The sequence below is a fragment of the Phacochoerus africanus genome, chromosome 6 (assembly GCF_016906955.1).
Source record: "Phacochoerus africanus isolate WHEZ1 chromosome 6, ROS_Pafr_v1, whole genome shotgun sequence".
Taxonomy (NCBI): domain Eukaryota; kingdom Metazoa; phylum Chordata; class Mammalia; order Artiodactyla; family Suidae; genus Phacochoerus; species Phacochoerus africanus.
The window spans coordinates 127426662-127442256 of record NC_062549.1 but is presented as its reverse complement, the minus strand read 5'-3'; the positions used below and the strand labels follow the sequence as shown (position 1 = coordinate 127442256).

At 47.3% G+C, this 15595-nt stretch overlaps 1 protein-coding gene across 3 annotated transcripts in view; it reads left to right on the top strand.

Annotated features, from left to right (window-relative positions):
• The window catches only part of LRRC8B (leucine rich repeat containing 8 VRAC subunit B), a 69034-nt gene that overhangs the window by 32102 nt on the left and 21337 nt on the right, over window positions 1-15595 (top strand). For 2 of the 3 annotated variants that reach the window (XM_047785344.1, XM_047785343.1), the window contains exons 2-3: window positions 4072-4180; window positions 10672-10726. The gene's annotated coding sequence lies outside the window, so the exon portion shown is untranslated. Of the gene's footprint in view, window positions 1-4071; window positions 4181-10671; window positions 10727-13237; window positions 13434-15595 lie in introns of all 3 variants that reach the window. The other variant, XM_047785345.1, reaches the window with a different exon arrangement.

The following is a 15595-nucleotide window of genomic DNA, read 5'->3' as shown; positions in this document are numbered from 1 at the left end:
CGGCGGCAGGCATCTGTTCGTGCACAGTTCCCACTGTGAGCAGAGAAAACCAGCCCCTACCTCTCACGCTTGCTTATGGGGGGAGCGGAGCGTTGGGGGAACAAAAGACATAAAAAGGAGGCAGTTTGCAGTTCCCCAAAGCTGCTCCAGCGCATTTCCAGAGCAGCACCTCAGCAGAAGGGAAATCACTCTGGATTCCCAGAATTGACTGTGTTTGCAGTTACTGCTGACCGGGAAGTCGAATAAAACCTAAAGAAACGCCTGCTATCTGGGAGCCCAGGCACCAACCAGTAACTGGAGATGCCAACAGAGCCAGAGGCTTTAAAACTCCCCTCCCCGCTCGGCAGTCAGCCAGACCGGATCAGGATCCCTGACCCGGGCGGTGCGAGCTGAGGTTAGAGGTGCTCTACTGAGCTCCTGGGGTTGTGTCTGTACCCACAGTGAACGGCGTGGTGAAGCGTCCTTTCCTCCTCTTCCAGCAGTTCCCAGGGGAGGGGTGATCACAGCCATTACGGTGTATGGTCCAGCCCGCCTCACCTTTTGGGGTCAGACGCTGGCATTCCTGGGAAGGAAATAGCAAGAGCTAATAAAACAGCAAGAGAAGCTGGTTAGTCCTCGTTTGCCTCGTGCTCCGTTGCCAGCGGCTGCCCTGCCCCCACCCCAAGACATCGTTGTTGTAATAACAAGTAGCCACATCCGGAAGTCACGTGTTTTAGAAAGCACTGTCTGGCTGCAGCATGGAAATGGGACCAAGGAAGCGAGAGAGGAGAATATTTCAGCCTCCTCCCCAAAGATGGGGCAGGATCCACACAGAGCAGGGGCAGCAGGGATGCAGAAGAAAGGGGTAGTTTAAGATTTCGGAGACTGGAGGAAAAGAAGGTTTGGCATTAGGTGCCTGAGCTCCCGACATGACCACCCACCTCCAGCATCATTCAGCTGTCAGCATTGATGTCGCTTCCAGTATCCGGGGACACAGGAAGAGCAGGTTTGAGAGGAAGCGGCAGATTCGGTCCGGGACCTGCTGAATTTGAGTTGCTTCCAGCCATCTCAGCGCGTGGCAGGAAGACTTTGGAGAGATGGTGCTGAGGCACAGGGTTAGGGAGCTGGGCCAGTCATGTAGCTTTGGGAAACCGTCTACACAGAGGTGGCGGGTAATTCCTAAGAAGAGAGGATGTCGCCCCAGGAGAGCCTCTGCACGAGCAGAGAAGCTACAGGTCAAGGGCTGGATCCTGGTGAATGCTGCTGCCTAAGGGATGGGTAGGCTTATGACCCTTCCATAGTTCCCAATTACCCTTTTCCCTTCAATTAAAAACCAGTGCTTTCCAGGTCCATGAGTGTGTTTCTTTTCTGCAGAAAGGTTCATGTGTGCCATATATTAGATTCCAGATACAAGTGATATCACATGGTATTTGTCTTTCTCTCTCTGACTCACCTCACTTAGTGTGAGAGTCTCTAGTTCCTTCCATGTTGCTGCAAAAGGCATTACTTTGTTCTTTTTTTCTGGCAGAGTAGTCTTCCATTGTGTATATGTACCACGTCTTCTTGATCCATTCATCTGTTGGTGGACATTTAGGTTGTTTCCATGCTTTGGCTATTGTGAATAGGGCTGCAATGAACATAGGGGTGCAATGCAGAACAGGCTTGTGGTTGCCAAGGGGGAGGGAGAGGGAGTGGGATGGATGGGGAGTTTGGGGTTTGTAGATGCAAACTATTGCATTTGGGGTGGATAAGCAATGAGATCCTGCTGTACAGCACAGGGAACTATATCTAGTCACTTGGAATGGAACGTGGTGGAGGATAATGTGAGAATATGTATTTTTATAACTGGGTCACTTTGCTATACAGCAGAAACTGACAGAACATTATAAATCAACTGTAATAAAGTCAGGAGTTCCTGATGTGGTGCAGTGGAAACGAATCTGACTAGGAACCATGTGGTTGAAGGTTCGATCCCTGGCCTCGCTCAGTGGGTTAAGGATCCCACATTGCTGTGGCTGTGGTGTAGGCCAGCAGCAACATCTCTGATTAGACTCCTAGCCTGGGAACCTCCATACACCGTGGATGTGGCCCTAAAAAGACGAAAGACAACAACAGCAACAACAGAATCAGTGCTTTCCTGATGCGTTTGGCCCACTTTTCCTCTCTTTGCCCCAAGACCAGTTTCTTAGCTGCCGATGGTAGAGCATTCAGGGTGCACTCTTGGTGAGAAAAGACACCGCCTTCGTCTTGGAATGAATGCTTTCCTGGTGCTCTCATGGGCCCTGCTCAGTTCTCACCGCTCCAGAAGAGTCTCTTCCGATAGGTCCCTCTGAGCTCCAGTGGCAGTGAAGCCACGCCTAGGCTGGGGCAGGGCTGGAAGGGGACATCTCTATCCCTCGGCTGTGTCAGGCCAGGTGAGGTGCGATGACTTTTCCAACATCATATTGTCAGTTAGATGCCAAGCAGGCAGGAGAAACTGGGTCTCCCGACTCGCTGTCGGGGATCTTTCTGTTAGGGCCAGATGCCTCCTGGTCTCGATTCTTCCCTGTGCTGTAGTGACAGTTACTTTCCTTCATGTAAACAGCCAGTCTCATTGCCCCGTTCCCCTCGTCCTTCTCCAGTGGAGCCCACGGCGAGGCAGGACAGCTACTGCTCTGATTAAGTTCGCTCTGGCTGGATCGGGATCCCTGCCTTTATTCACGCGTGCCCTGAATGGACATCCCCACCGCCCAGAGTCCAGACCCCAAGGGAGCCACGAGGCAAAACCCTACAAAGGCACCTGTTAATCGTGGAAGCCTCGGGGATTGGTTGACTAGTGTGAGTGCCCAGTAAGTCTGTCTGCTCCACTAAGGCAAGGGATTGGGACGGCTCTTCTCTAATCACTTCCACACACACCACACACACACACACACACACAATCTCTCCGCCGTACTGCCAGCCTCCCCCTCGACGCCAACTCGCACCCGTACCCTCTAAGAACAGTAACTAATTAAAATAAGTAAATAAATAAATAATCAATGAATTATGGACAAAGCGGGACTGACCCAGTCAAATGGCACTTTTATGTGTGGGTTGTTTTCTAGTACATAGGAGCCCGCTGTATGTTTCATTTATATAATCCGTTTACATTCATTTTAAAGCACTCAGAACAGGTTTCCTGTTTTACAGGATGACAGATTGTTTCTTCTGGTAAAATATATGTAACATATCTTTACAGTTTTAGCCGTTTTTAAGTGCCCTATCCTGTAGCGTGAACTGCATTCACATTGTTGTGTATCTGTGATTTTATAGTTTTTAAAACACAGCCTTTGCTTGGGGTGACATTGGCAGTATCTGACTTGTCTACAACATGAGTCTTGATTGGAAAGACAGGCCTTTTTTTTTGTTGTTTTTTTTAGGGCTGCACCTGCGGATAGGGAGGTTCCCAGCCTAGGGGTCCAATCAGAGATATAGCTGCCGGCCTACGCCAGAGCCACAGCAATGCGGGATCCGAGCCTCATCTGCAACCTACACCACAGCTCACGGCAACACTGGATCCTTAACCCACGGAGCAAGGCCAGGGATCGAACCCGCATCCTCATGGATACTAGTCGGGTTTGTAATCCATTGAGTGACAGTGGGAACGCCTGATTTTATTTTTATTTCTTTATTTATTAAGGAAGGCAGGCATTGCATCAAAAGGTAGAGGTTACTTTTAACTTTTTACAAATGTTGCATCGCCGTGTATTGTTTTGGCTTCATAATACTCAGTCTTCCCTAACGGTCATGTATTAAATATTTGAAATAAATTCCATTTATACTTATATTTCACAACACTTTCTAGTAACTGGGGTCATGTGATAGGTTGCAAAATCTGGCATGGAAATCACTCCCTTGGGGGGAGAACTCACCTCCCTAATCCAGTCTGGTTTCTCTTTGCAGGATAATACTTTAAAGCCAACCTTTCAAGAATTCATTTAGATAAACCTACTGCTTGGTTAATAAATCACCCGTTTTTGAGCACTTGCTTTGTACCTGCTGCTGTGCTAAGCCTTTGATTTAGTTTCCTCATTTCATTCTTAAAACATCTCCGTTATTCTCTCTCTATTACAGTTGCGAAGAGTGGTCCTTAGCTTATGCAAGATCCAGCAGGGGGTAGATGACGCAGTCAGGACTTGATCTTAACCATGCGGCTACCCTCCCTTCCTCCTAAGAGTCTCAGGTAAGAACCGGGCCTGACAGGTAACTTAGTGAAGACATGCGGTCCTTCTCTAAGTCCTTCAGAAGGAAGGTCAGAGTTAGGCAATGAGGCAGAAATTTACTTTAAGCACATCGTAATAGGAAAAAGCCACGAAGAAAACCCATGTAAAGCATCATTTAAATACAGATTAAACTCGGGTTTATTGGCCTTGTCGTGACGAGGAGCCACAGATGCGGATCTGCAGCGGTGGGGAGGCCGGAGGCAGGAGCCAATGCCCTTGACCTTGAGTTACCCGATAGAGGTGAGCAGGGGGAGGAGCCGTTGTTGATTCTGTTTCACTAGATGGGATACTAAGTAATGAGCAGAGAAACTATATATAAAAAAATCTTTTTTTTAGATTGGGTCTTTTAGTTTGTCTAAAAAAGATTGTAGTTTTTTTTTTTTTTTTTAGCAGCGTCACATTCTATATAAAACACCTTTTAGCATAGCTCAGGGGAGAGGCGAGGCGGTGTCGCAGATGGCGCTGAGTCAGAGCTGGTGTGAATTCTGGGTGTGCTTTATGAGTGTGAGCTAGAGCAAGCATCGTCGTCGTCCCTCCAGTCCTCACCTGTCCCACCGTCAGGGTGGTGACCATAATACCTGCCTCCCTGAGTGCGCAGTGGGTGGTGGCCTCCCCTTCCCACCTCCCACCATCCTGCTCCGTTCCAGGCAGGTATATGGAGAACCCCGCGCGGGCGCCTGTCCTGCAGCTGGACTCTTCTGAGAGCAGCTGTTTGTGATGCAGTTTGTTGGAAATGGTGGAACCCTCACCCCTCCCTCAATGCTGAAGAAGCAGCAGCTGTGGGCCAGCTGCTAGTTTGGGGGGGCAGGGTGTGAGTGAGCAGCAGTGTTTATTTTAAACATCTTTTGTGTTTAATGGTCAGTTGGTACGTGGTGAACATTAAACTTTGGTATTTTTGTGGCCAGCCGTGAGCTTGATCTAAACGCTAGACTGATTTGCAATGTAGGGCGATTTTTTTTTTTTTTTGTCCTTGGGTTAACCATCCAGCAGAGAGGGCATTCTTTCCAGGCATACAGCCATCAGTGGTAGGAGACTGAATCCATCCCAGGATTTAAGTATCATCAGCTGGATCACAGCTCCCGGGGCTGTGGACCCATAAACCTACGGAGCACCTAATAGGAGGCAGGCCCTGGGTGACAAGGAACATCCATACCCTCCCAAAGCCTGGGCTCCTGGAGGAAGGTGGGCCTGGTCACACGTGGCACAGAACGGCCTGGGACTCTGGTCCTTGTTGGGTGGTACCCCGATGCGTCCCCTGGACCCAGCATTATTCCTGTGGCATTATACAGTTAATTTGTGCAGAGGAAACACTGTGAAATAATTTGATGAGATAGTAAGGTCATTTAGGAATGCGGTGGCATTTATCAAGTGATCCATCACTGATTCAAAATGACTCACCGTCATTATAACGCAGCCAGTCGGGCTGAATTTGACAGCAGTTCTCCATTCGGATTTGGGAGCTGTCATGTTTGGTGACTAAGCTGGCAAATAGGAATTTTTCTCCTTTCTTTCGATGGGCGAAGGCTCAGCCTCTGCTTCTGAGTCTCTGTACCTGTCACAAGCTGATGGAAAGGCCTGAGGCTCCGTCCCCACGGCTTTGCGTCTTTCCCTTCCAGCCCCCCTCTGTGTGGACAGGCGCCGTGTTCACAGCCCTTGCAGGGAGCCGGGCCTGTGCCTCCATTCACTTGATTCCTGGCGGGGTGGGGAAACCTGAGCTGGTGTTATTGGCTCACTCAACAATTATTTACTCAGTATTTACAGTGTGGGGCGGGGGTGGGGGGGCAGGCTTGAGACGTGGGATCACTGTAGGTGGACCGGTAACGTGTTACTCTGGGCAGGCTAATGATCTGATGCCTCCTCAGACTGCCAGTCTTTTTTATTAAAGCATAGCTGATTTAGAATGCTGTGCCAATCTCTGCTGTACAGCAGAGTGACTCAGTCATACACACACACACATTTTTTTTAGGGCTGCACCCATGGCATATGGAAGTTCCCAGGCTTGAGGTGGAATCAGGGCTGCAGCTGCCGGCCTACACCACAGCCAGAGCAACACCAGATCCGAGCCGTGTCTGTGACCTACACCACAGCTCACCGCAACGCCAGATCCTTAACCCACTGAGCGAGGCCCGGGATCGAACCCGCAACCTCATCGTTCCTAGTCAGATTCGTTAACCACTGAGCCATGATGAGAACTCCCTGTTTCTGTTTGATAGATAGATTCACTTGTGCCATATTTTAGATTCCACATAGAAGTGACATCATATGGTATTTGTCTTTTTCTGACTGACTTCACTGAGTATGCAAATCTTTAGTTCCATCCATGTTGCTGCAAATGGCATTCGTTTGTTCTTTTTTTATGGCCGAGAAGTACTCCATTGTGTATTTACACCACATCGTCTTCATTCACTCATCTGTCAGTGGACATTTAGGTTATTTCCATGTCTTGACTATTGTGAAGACTACTGCTCTGAACATATGGGTGCGTGTACCTTTGTGAATCATAGTTTTGTCCAGATGTGTGCCCAGGAGGGGGATTGCTGGATCTTATGTTAGTTCTATGTTTAGTTTTCTGAGGAATCTCCATGCTGTTCTCCATAGTAGTTGTACCAATTGACATTCCCACCAACAGTGTGGGAGGGTTCCCTTTTCTCCACACCCTCTCCAGCATTTGCTATTTGTCGACTTATTAATGAGGGCCATTCTGACCAGTGTGAGGTGATACTTCATTGTCCGAAGGTGATACCTTTTTTTTTTTTTTTTTGTCTTTTGTCTTTTTAGGCCTGCACCCGCGGCATGTGGAGGTTCCCAGGCTAGGGGTCTAATCGGAGCTGCAGCTGCCAGCCTACACCACAGCCACAGCAACGCCAGATCCTTAACCCACTGACCGAGGCCAGGGATCGAACCCACAACCTCATGGTTCCTAGTCAGATTCCTTTCCACTGTGCCACGTCGGGAACTGCCAAGAAGGTGGGACCTTTTGGCTGGCATTTCTCTCATGGTCAGTGATGTTGAGCATCTTTTCACGTGCCTACTGGCCGTCTGTATCAGACTGCTACTCTTTAAATATTTATTCTCAACATTTTTAAGTGAAGCCGGGCGCTGTCTGAGAGGGAAGAGCGTAGCTGACGTGTCCCTCTAGTTCCCCCTTCTGCCAGGTCTCGGGAGCTCAGCTGGTCAGAGGGAAAGTAACAAAGTCCTTGTCTTTCCTTCCAAGCCCATTCTGTACAACCCCTGAGAAGAGTCCTGGGAGATACTATTTTTGTCTAATTTAGCTAACTTTCCAAAGGGGTTTCAACACCCCATTGATGAATGGGTACAGGGAAGCTGCCATAATATCCAGACCCTCAGTCTAGCCTTGGAAAGATGCTGGGATAGATCCTGAGAATATTAGTAAATTAGATTCTACCCCCAATCTCAATGAGCTTGAGGCCATAGCTCATTAGCTATCATTAAACCGTGTGAGAGAACTATTAGCAAGGTGTTCTAGGAACACAGATGGGAGAGCAGTGAATGCAGCCTGGGGGGGTCAGTGCGGCTGGAGGTGGTGATTCACGGCAGTGACCCGGGGGTGGGCTGCAGGGATGAGGTGAGGTGTCCCTCTTTTAAGTAAATCTGCTCTTCGTGGCTCGAACCTGTCCGATTGAGAAAAGAGGCTCCTTTAATTTTCTGCAGCCTAAAGCCTCAAACGTATGGAACTGCCCAAGGCGGGTTGAATACGTGTGATGTCACGGTGATTCTGGTCACAGGCGATTCTGGCCACGGCCGACCTGCAAAAGGAGATCAAGTGACTGCAGAGATTCTTGACTTCTTGCTAAATCTGAGCAGGAGTCTGTTTAACTATCTCTAGAAGACAGTTCACCCAAATGGAAAGCCGGTCTCAGATTCCAAGCTTTTACAGTGGCTCTTTGCTTTACTACAAAGGAGTCTGTTTTGCTGGCCTCCACAGTTGCCACTGACCAGAAGGAAAGAAGGGCACCCGGACTCTCCGTTTTCAAAGTAAAAGCCCGGGGGGGGGGGGGGCGGGGGAACTTTTGTTTTTTCTATCAGAAACCTGATTGCCCCTGTTGTTCCTTTTCCCATGGCACTTGCCAGTGTCCCTTCCATGTCCCTCACTGGGAACCTTCTGAAAGGAGCTCTTATTTGACAAAGGGAGTTCTCCGTGTTAGGCTTGTCATCTCCAAATCTTCCAGAATACGTTTTTTTTTTAAGGTTGTCTTGGCATTGATATTTTCAGTGAAAACACTTGTTTTGGGTCCTACCTTTGGGGAAAGTGAATGTTTTTCAGGGGGTGGGTGACGCCCGTTTTCTACCCCTCAGCAGCAGAGCAGGCGGGGGAACCCACTGACGCTGCCTCAGTCCAAGTCTCGTCTTGACCCTGCCTCATGTGGACTGTTCATTTCTACTCAAAGAAGTGCTGCCCCTTAGTAGTTTTCACATTTCTTTCTTCCCACCTGTACTTTTATGTAGGGGAGGAAGAAAGGTGATACCTCTAAAACTGGAGTGATTTGCCTTTGGGCCTGGGTAAAGACGCGAAGCTGCAGGTTGCTGTTTTTTGCTTGGCAGCAGTGGCTTCCATCGGAGCTGACAGGTTTTCCTTAGAGTCCACGTTTATATCTTCTCAGCAAAACACTGCTCTGGTTTAAGTTAATGAGAAACAGAAAAGAGGCGTCAAAGCCACTCTTAAAAACATGTTGGGAAGCAATGAACCTAGTTAACCAAGGAAATTCCCAATAAAGCAACACGAGATCATTTTCCTATACGGAAATAGCAAAGGCTTTTATTTTTCATGACGATTCCCACATCCGGTGAGGGTACTGCTCATGTGGTTTACAGGAAAGAAAATGAGTGTAATCTCAGGAAATAATTTGATGTTGTGTATCAGAAGCCTTAGCCTTTCGGAGTTGCCGTCGTGGCTCAGCGGTTAGTGAATCCGACTAGGAACCATGAGGTAGCGGGTCCGATCCCTGGCCTTGCTCAGTGGGTTAAGGATCTGGTGTTGCTGTGAGCTGGGGTGTAGGTCACAGACGCGGCTCGGATCCCACGTTGCTGTGGCTGTGGTGTAGGCCGGCGGCTGCAGCTCCAATTAGACCCCTAGCCTGGGAACCTCCATATGCAGCGGGAGCAGCCCAAGATATGGCAAAAAGACCAAAAAAAAAGCAGCCTTAGCATTTCATGCCCTTTGATCCAGCTTACTCTTGGAGGTATGTGCCAAGGAAGTCCTGTGAAAACAGGGGTATTTACAGCCTTCTCAGTGAGGTGAAGGGAAAAGTCTAAGATTCAGTAGGGAGGTGATTTGATTAACGATGACATATCGCGTATGAACCATTAGGCTTCTATCAAAAATGATGTTCAGAGACACTGCAACATCAAGAAAACCTATGGGAAATGACGAGGCAGAAACATCTGAATCTCATAGCCCTGGATTTTGTAATGGCTTGCATGTGTGAACCTAGCAGGCCAGCAACAACAGAAACAAAGACAAAACTGGAAGGAAAAAAGGATCCGAAATATTTTGTTTGTTCCCCGTGTTTCCCTCTTTCCTATGAGAAGCATAGATTGTTAAAAGATTTTTTTATTATTTATTAGCAGAGATATTTTCAATGAGTTTTTCTATATTTTATTTATAAAATAAGGGATCGCTCAGATGGAATGCTTATCTCCTTCTTCATTAAAATGTCAGGTTTATATTTGAGATTAAATGTGCAGCTTGGGGCAGTGACTTGTTTCTCCCTCTGGGTTTTAGTTGACACGTTTTGTGAGAGGTCAGAAGGGGGAGGTCTCCGTAGGCGTTCCCATCGTGGTGCAGTGGAAACAAATCTGACTCACATCCGTGAGGGTGCGGGTTCCATCCCGGGCCTTGCTCAGTGGGTTACGGATTCGGCGTTGCCATGAGCTGTGGTGTAGGTTGCGGATGCAGCTCAGATCCAGTGTTGCTGTGGCTGTGGTGTGGGCCGGCAGCTGTAGCTCAAGTGGACCCCTAGCCTGGGAACCTCCATGTGCCATGGGTGTGGCCCTAAAAAGCAAAAAAAATACGAGTTCATAATAAAGGTGAACGTTTTGGTTGAGAAAATTCAATTTGCCATAGGGATAAAATTCTTCTACTTATGAAAAATATATAAATCCAATGTTAGTACAGAAAAATCTGGAAGTCTATTTTGCACACTGCTAAAGTGATTTTATTTTCACTAACTGGATTAGAGATGATTTTATTAATTATTAAATATTAATAAATATTTAATAATTTAATTTACTAAATATTATTTTATTCTTATTAGAGACAAAAAAGAAGGGGGTCTCTTGAACAGCACTCCCTTTTCAGAAAAAGTTATCTTTCGTGTGTGTCATAAAGTTATCATAGATGTTTGAAAGTTTGGAGCCACAGACGTGGGTAGATTGTCCCGCAGCCCTGTGATGCATCGCATATAACAATATGTTCATGATTTCTCTCTAGGAATTTTTCAAGTGGAAACTAATTGCAGAGTTTCCGGTTGACCAGCCTTCACAGGGTAAGATTCATATTCTGAATTGCAAACACATGGTCAAGACAATTGCTATTACATTGGTAGCTTGCGGCCAAAAATACTGAACACTTAGTATGTAAAAGGAGACCTCGTCTTACAGATGTTTTGAGTAAACTCCTTTTGATGCTTTTAAACCAGTTAAATAGAAAATGAAATCTGTATACGTTTGGTAAAATGTCGTCTTCCTATACCCCTCGTTGGTTTTGTGTGTAGGAAAGGCCACGCGTGTGTTTGATATTGGTCATTGTTAATATTAAAGATCTAGGAAGTATAATCAGTGTCTGTGAGAGACTTAGAGTCCATGACTCCATGTCTATATTTTTCTGACTTTTAAGGTAGCGTTTTTAAGGCATAGAATCGGTTTGCCGTGTTTCCGTAATGAAAAGGTGGCCATGCTTTCCTAGAGTAGGCACGTCAGGAGTAAGCAGGTCCTATACTCTGTCGCTTCCTGCAAATATCCGTCATTGTTTATAGTTGTGGCAGTTTCATCTTGAATGAGCTCTGTGGCAGAGCGTTTGACTTTGACATAATGATCGATTAATTTCATTCACTGTTGAGTGGCATGGCTCTCTGGTGTTGTGCACATGACATATGTCTTAAAACTGTGTCACCCGGCTCTGAACATAAGTAGTCCAGGTGAGGCAGTGCTGAGGGCAGTGGGTCTGTCCCCTCCTGTGTTCTGAACAGCCTTCTTTATTCGGAGAAAGGCAGTCTTTGGACTTCTTGAATACATCCACGTTTTCCCACTGATGTGTGGAGTTGACTATAAATTCTTGAAAGCTAAAAGCAGATCGGCCGCTTCTCTCTTTATGGCTCTTCGGTGGCCTCCGCAGCACTCCTACGCTGCTTATCACCCAAACGCTTCATCGTGGCTGCCAGCCTGTGTTACTCCACTTGCCCCAGGCTTCGGACTTTCCAGCCAGTGTCCTCCTTTCTGATGTGCCCACATCCTAAGCTTCCTGCTCCTTCTGCCTGGAATGATCTTCCCGATACCATCACATGATTGGCTCATTTAGGTCTCTGTTCTAACGGTGGGCCCTTAATGTCAGCTGGTACAACCACTATGGAAAACAGTATGGAGGCACCTCAGAAAACTATACATAGAACTACCATAGGACCCAGCAACCCCACTCCTGGGCATCTATCTGGACAAAACTTTCATTCAAAAAGACACATGCACCCGCATGTTCAGTGCAGCACTATTCACAATAGCCAAGACATGGAAACAACCCAAATGTCCATCAATAGATGAATGGATTAAGAAGATGTGGTACATATACACAATGGAATACTACTCTGCCATAAAGAGGACAAAATAATGCCATTTGCAGCAACATGGATGGAACCAGAGATTCTCATACTAAGTGAAGTAAGTCGGAAAGACAAATACCATACGACATCACTTGTATCTGGAATCTAATCTACGGTACAAATGAACCTACAGAAAAGAGACAAACTCATGGACGTGGAGAACCACAGACTTGTGGTTGCCAAGGGGGAGGGGAGGGAGTGGGATGGACGGGGAGTCTGGGGTTGGTAGATGCAAACTATTGCATTTGGGGTGGATAAGCAATGAGGTCCTGCTGTAGAGCACAGGGAACTATATCCTGTCACTTGATGGAGCATGATGGAAGATATTATGAGAAAAAGAATGTATATATATTATAACTGGGTCACTTTGCTGTACAGAAGAAATTGACAGAACATTGTAAATCAATTATAATTGAAAAAAAAATCATCGTCCCTTAAAGAGGCCTTCCTTGACTCCCCAGTCTAACGTAGCTGTGTATTCTTCGTAGCATTTCTGATTTTACCATGTGTACATTTCTCTCTCTTTCCTACACAGTAGGGTCCCCGAAAGCGGGGATCTTGTCTGTCTCATGCGTCTGTGTCTCCCTAAGGCTCCCTTAATGTCCTGCCACGTCGTAGGCATCACACGTGGTCGTTGCATGAAGACACAAAGATCCTGGCCTCTCTCTGACAAGTGCTGCTTCCTTCTCAGTGATGTCTCACCCATTCTCTCTGGGTATTTTGTTTGTGTGGAACCAAGTGCAGTGCTTACTGGGTTTGGCCATCAGCCCACTCACTTTGGCACTGAAATGACAGCATAAGATGGTGCTGCTCACTCAGCCATGCGCGTCTTCTCGCCATGAGAGGATTGTAAATCCCATGAAAGCAGAAACAAGGCCTCATATTTCCTTGGTATGCCTTTGTAGTCCTAACCTCCATAACTGAACACATATAAATGTTACCTTTAGTGAAAAGCTTAAGACTAGTGGCTTAATCATATTTTGAAGTATTTCTGGAATACACTGGAGTGTGTGTCCCAGAGCTAAGAAAAAAAAAAAATCTCATTTTGATTTGTAGTTAAAAAAAATTATAACATAGAAATGTTCTGGGCTATTTTTGCACCTTCGTGCTCCAAACCCCTGTTTTATCTCACTGCTTCGGCCAGGTGGCCAGCAGCAATACTCTCCATCTCCCGGTTCTTTTCAGATTAGGAAGGCTGGCCCCCACACCGCATTCTGCTTCCCTGTGACCCTGGAGAAGCTATTGTACACCTCGAAATCTGCTTCCTCATTTGTGAAGAGTCAGACTGCGATTTTCATGGTGTCTTCCTGGATATAACAGAGTCCATGTGACTCTGAAAGGTCGGTCACCTGCAGAAGGATCAGGAGGAGCAAATGGACTGGTAAACTCTCTATCAGCTGGTCATTGAAAGGGGTTCATGTGTGGCCCCAGAGACCGCTCGGGGGCTGGGTGTGGCTCTACTTGGTGGCCTGCTTACCCTGGGCTGATGGGAGGGGGCAGGGAAACACTCTGAGAGACGCTGAAGATGACAGAGAAGGGTTCGAGGCGGCCTTCTGTTTGCACGTTCTGGGAAGTCTGTAGCCACCAGTGAATGGGGCCCCTGGTGGCCGAGGCTCTAGTGTTAATATTACAGTAATGTGACGGCAGCATCTCTTCATTTTAAATGTTTTCTGATAATTTGGTAGCTTACTAAAAGTATCCAAAAATTGCAGGTCCCATTGTAGCGTAGACATGAATCCAACCAGTCACCATGAGGATGCGGGTTCAATCCCTGGCCTCACTCAGTGGGTCAAGGATCCAGTGTGGCTGAGAGCTGGGGTGTGGGTTGCAGGTATGGCTTGGATCCTATGTGGCTGTGGCTGTGGCTGTGGTGTAGGCTGGCAGCTGTAGCTCCGCTTCGACCCCTAGCCTGGGAACCTCCATATGCCATGGGTGTGGCCCTAAAAAGCAAAATAAATAAATAAATAAATAAATGTATCCAAAATTGAGAGCTTTTTTTCTAAAAACACAATTACCATCTAAATTCAATGCACAGTGCATTTTATAACCCTCAGCACCAAGAAGTAAAGCAGTGTTCCTTAAAGTTCAACAACTCCGGTTTAGCTAGGATTTCTAGAGTTGTTCCCGTGGTCTTAGCTGTCATCCTCAGTGGCTTCCTCTGGGGCTTTGGGTGATGAGGGCAATTTTCCTAATATGTAGCCTGTTATTTGACTGTTTCCCAGAAGCGCTGCCTCCCCACGGCTTTGGGGAAGAAGCTGCAGGCGGATAGTTAGACATCACTGTTCTCCTTTGGTTTCTCTGGGGTTTTGTTTTGTTTTTGTTTTTGTTTTTGTTTTTTGCTTTTTATGGCCGCCCCTGTGGCACATGGAGGTTCCCAGGCTAGGGGTCCATCGGAGCTGTAGCCACTGGCCTACACCACAGCTACAGCAACACGGGATCCGAGCCACATCTGCAGTCTACACCACAGCTCATAGCAACGCCAGATCCTTAACCCACTGAGCGAGGCCAGGGATGGAACCTGAGTCCTCATGGATGCTGGTCAGATTCGCTCACTGCTGAGCCACGACGGGAATTCTGGTTTCTCTGTGTTTTGACTGTGACGTCAGACTCTGATTTCTGTGCTTCAGAAACGCTGTGCTGCTTTTCTGCTTCACTGACCCTGTCTCTCTGTTCCTCTCTGCTCTTGCTTGTCTGATAGTCCTTCCTCATCTGATCTTCATGTAGGGAGAGGGCTTTTATTCTGCACTCACTAAATTCTTTCAAAGAATGAACTCATTTCTATGGCCCAGTGTATTACTTAAATGCTCATGGTATCCTGTCGTGGATTAAGTCCGGCTGCAAATACTTAGCGATTTTTCCCATCAAGAGGTGAGTCAATTTCCCCCCTTTCGATTCTAGGCTGGCCCCTCTTACCTCGAATGTGGCAGAAATAGTGCGAAGTGATTTCTGAGGCCGGCCCTTAAAGAGAGGTGTAGCTTCTGCTTCTACAGCTTGTAATGTTCCTACCGGAACTTAGCCACCTTGCTGTGGGGAAGCCCAAACAGCCGTGTGCAGAAGTGGCCCCTGGTCATTAGCTCAAGCCGAGCTTCAGGCCAGCAGCCGGCCGAAATGCCAGCCCTACAATGGGGAGGTTTTGGACCCTCCAGCCCTCCCATCCTTCCGGCCAACACCACGTGAAACAGAAGCACTGCCTCGTCAGCTCACAGCATCACGAGAAATGATGAATGGCTGTTTCAGCTGCTACATTTTGGGGTGGTTTGTTTCACTGCAATGAAGAACCAAAACAAATTCAGTACCTAGAAGTGAAGTGCCTCTGTAATAAAACATTGGCATTGGCTTTGAGAGCAGACGGCATTGAACCCGAAGGGGCGGTAAAAAGATTATTACTGCCGCTGGAAGGGCAAGGAGGAATTGCTATTGGAGGCTGTCAGAGAGTACCCTCGCTTTGTCTGGGCAGAAACCTTTACAAGACTGACCCCTGCAGCAACGTGGAAGATAGAAAACGAACCCAGTGGCTTTGTGGATCTGGCTTAGATTTTCCAG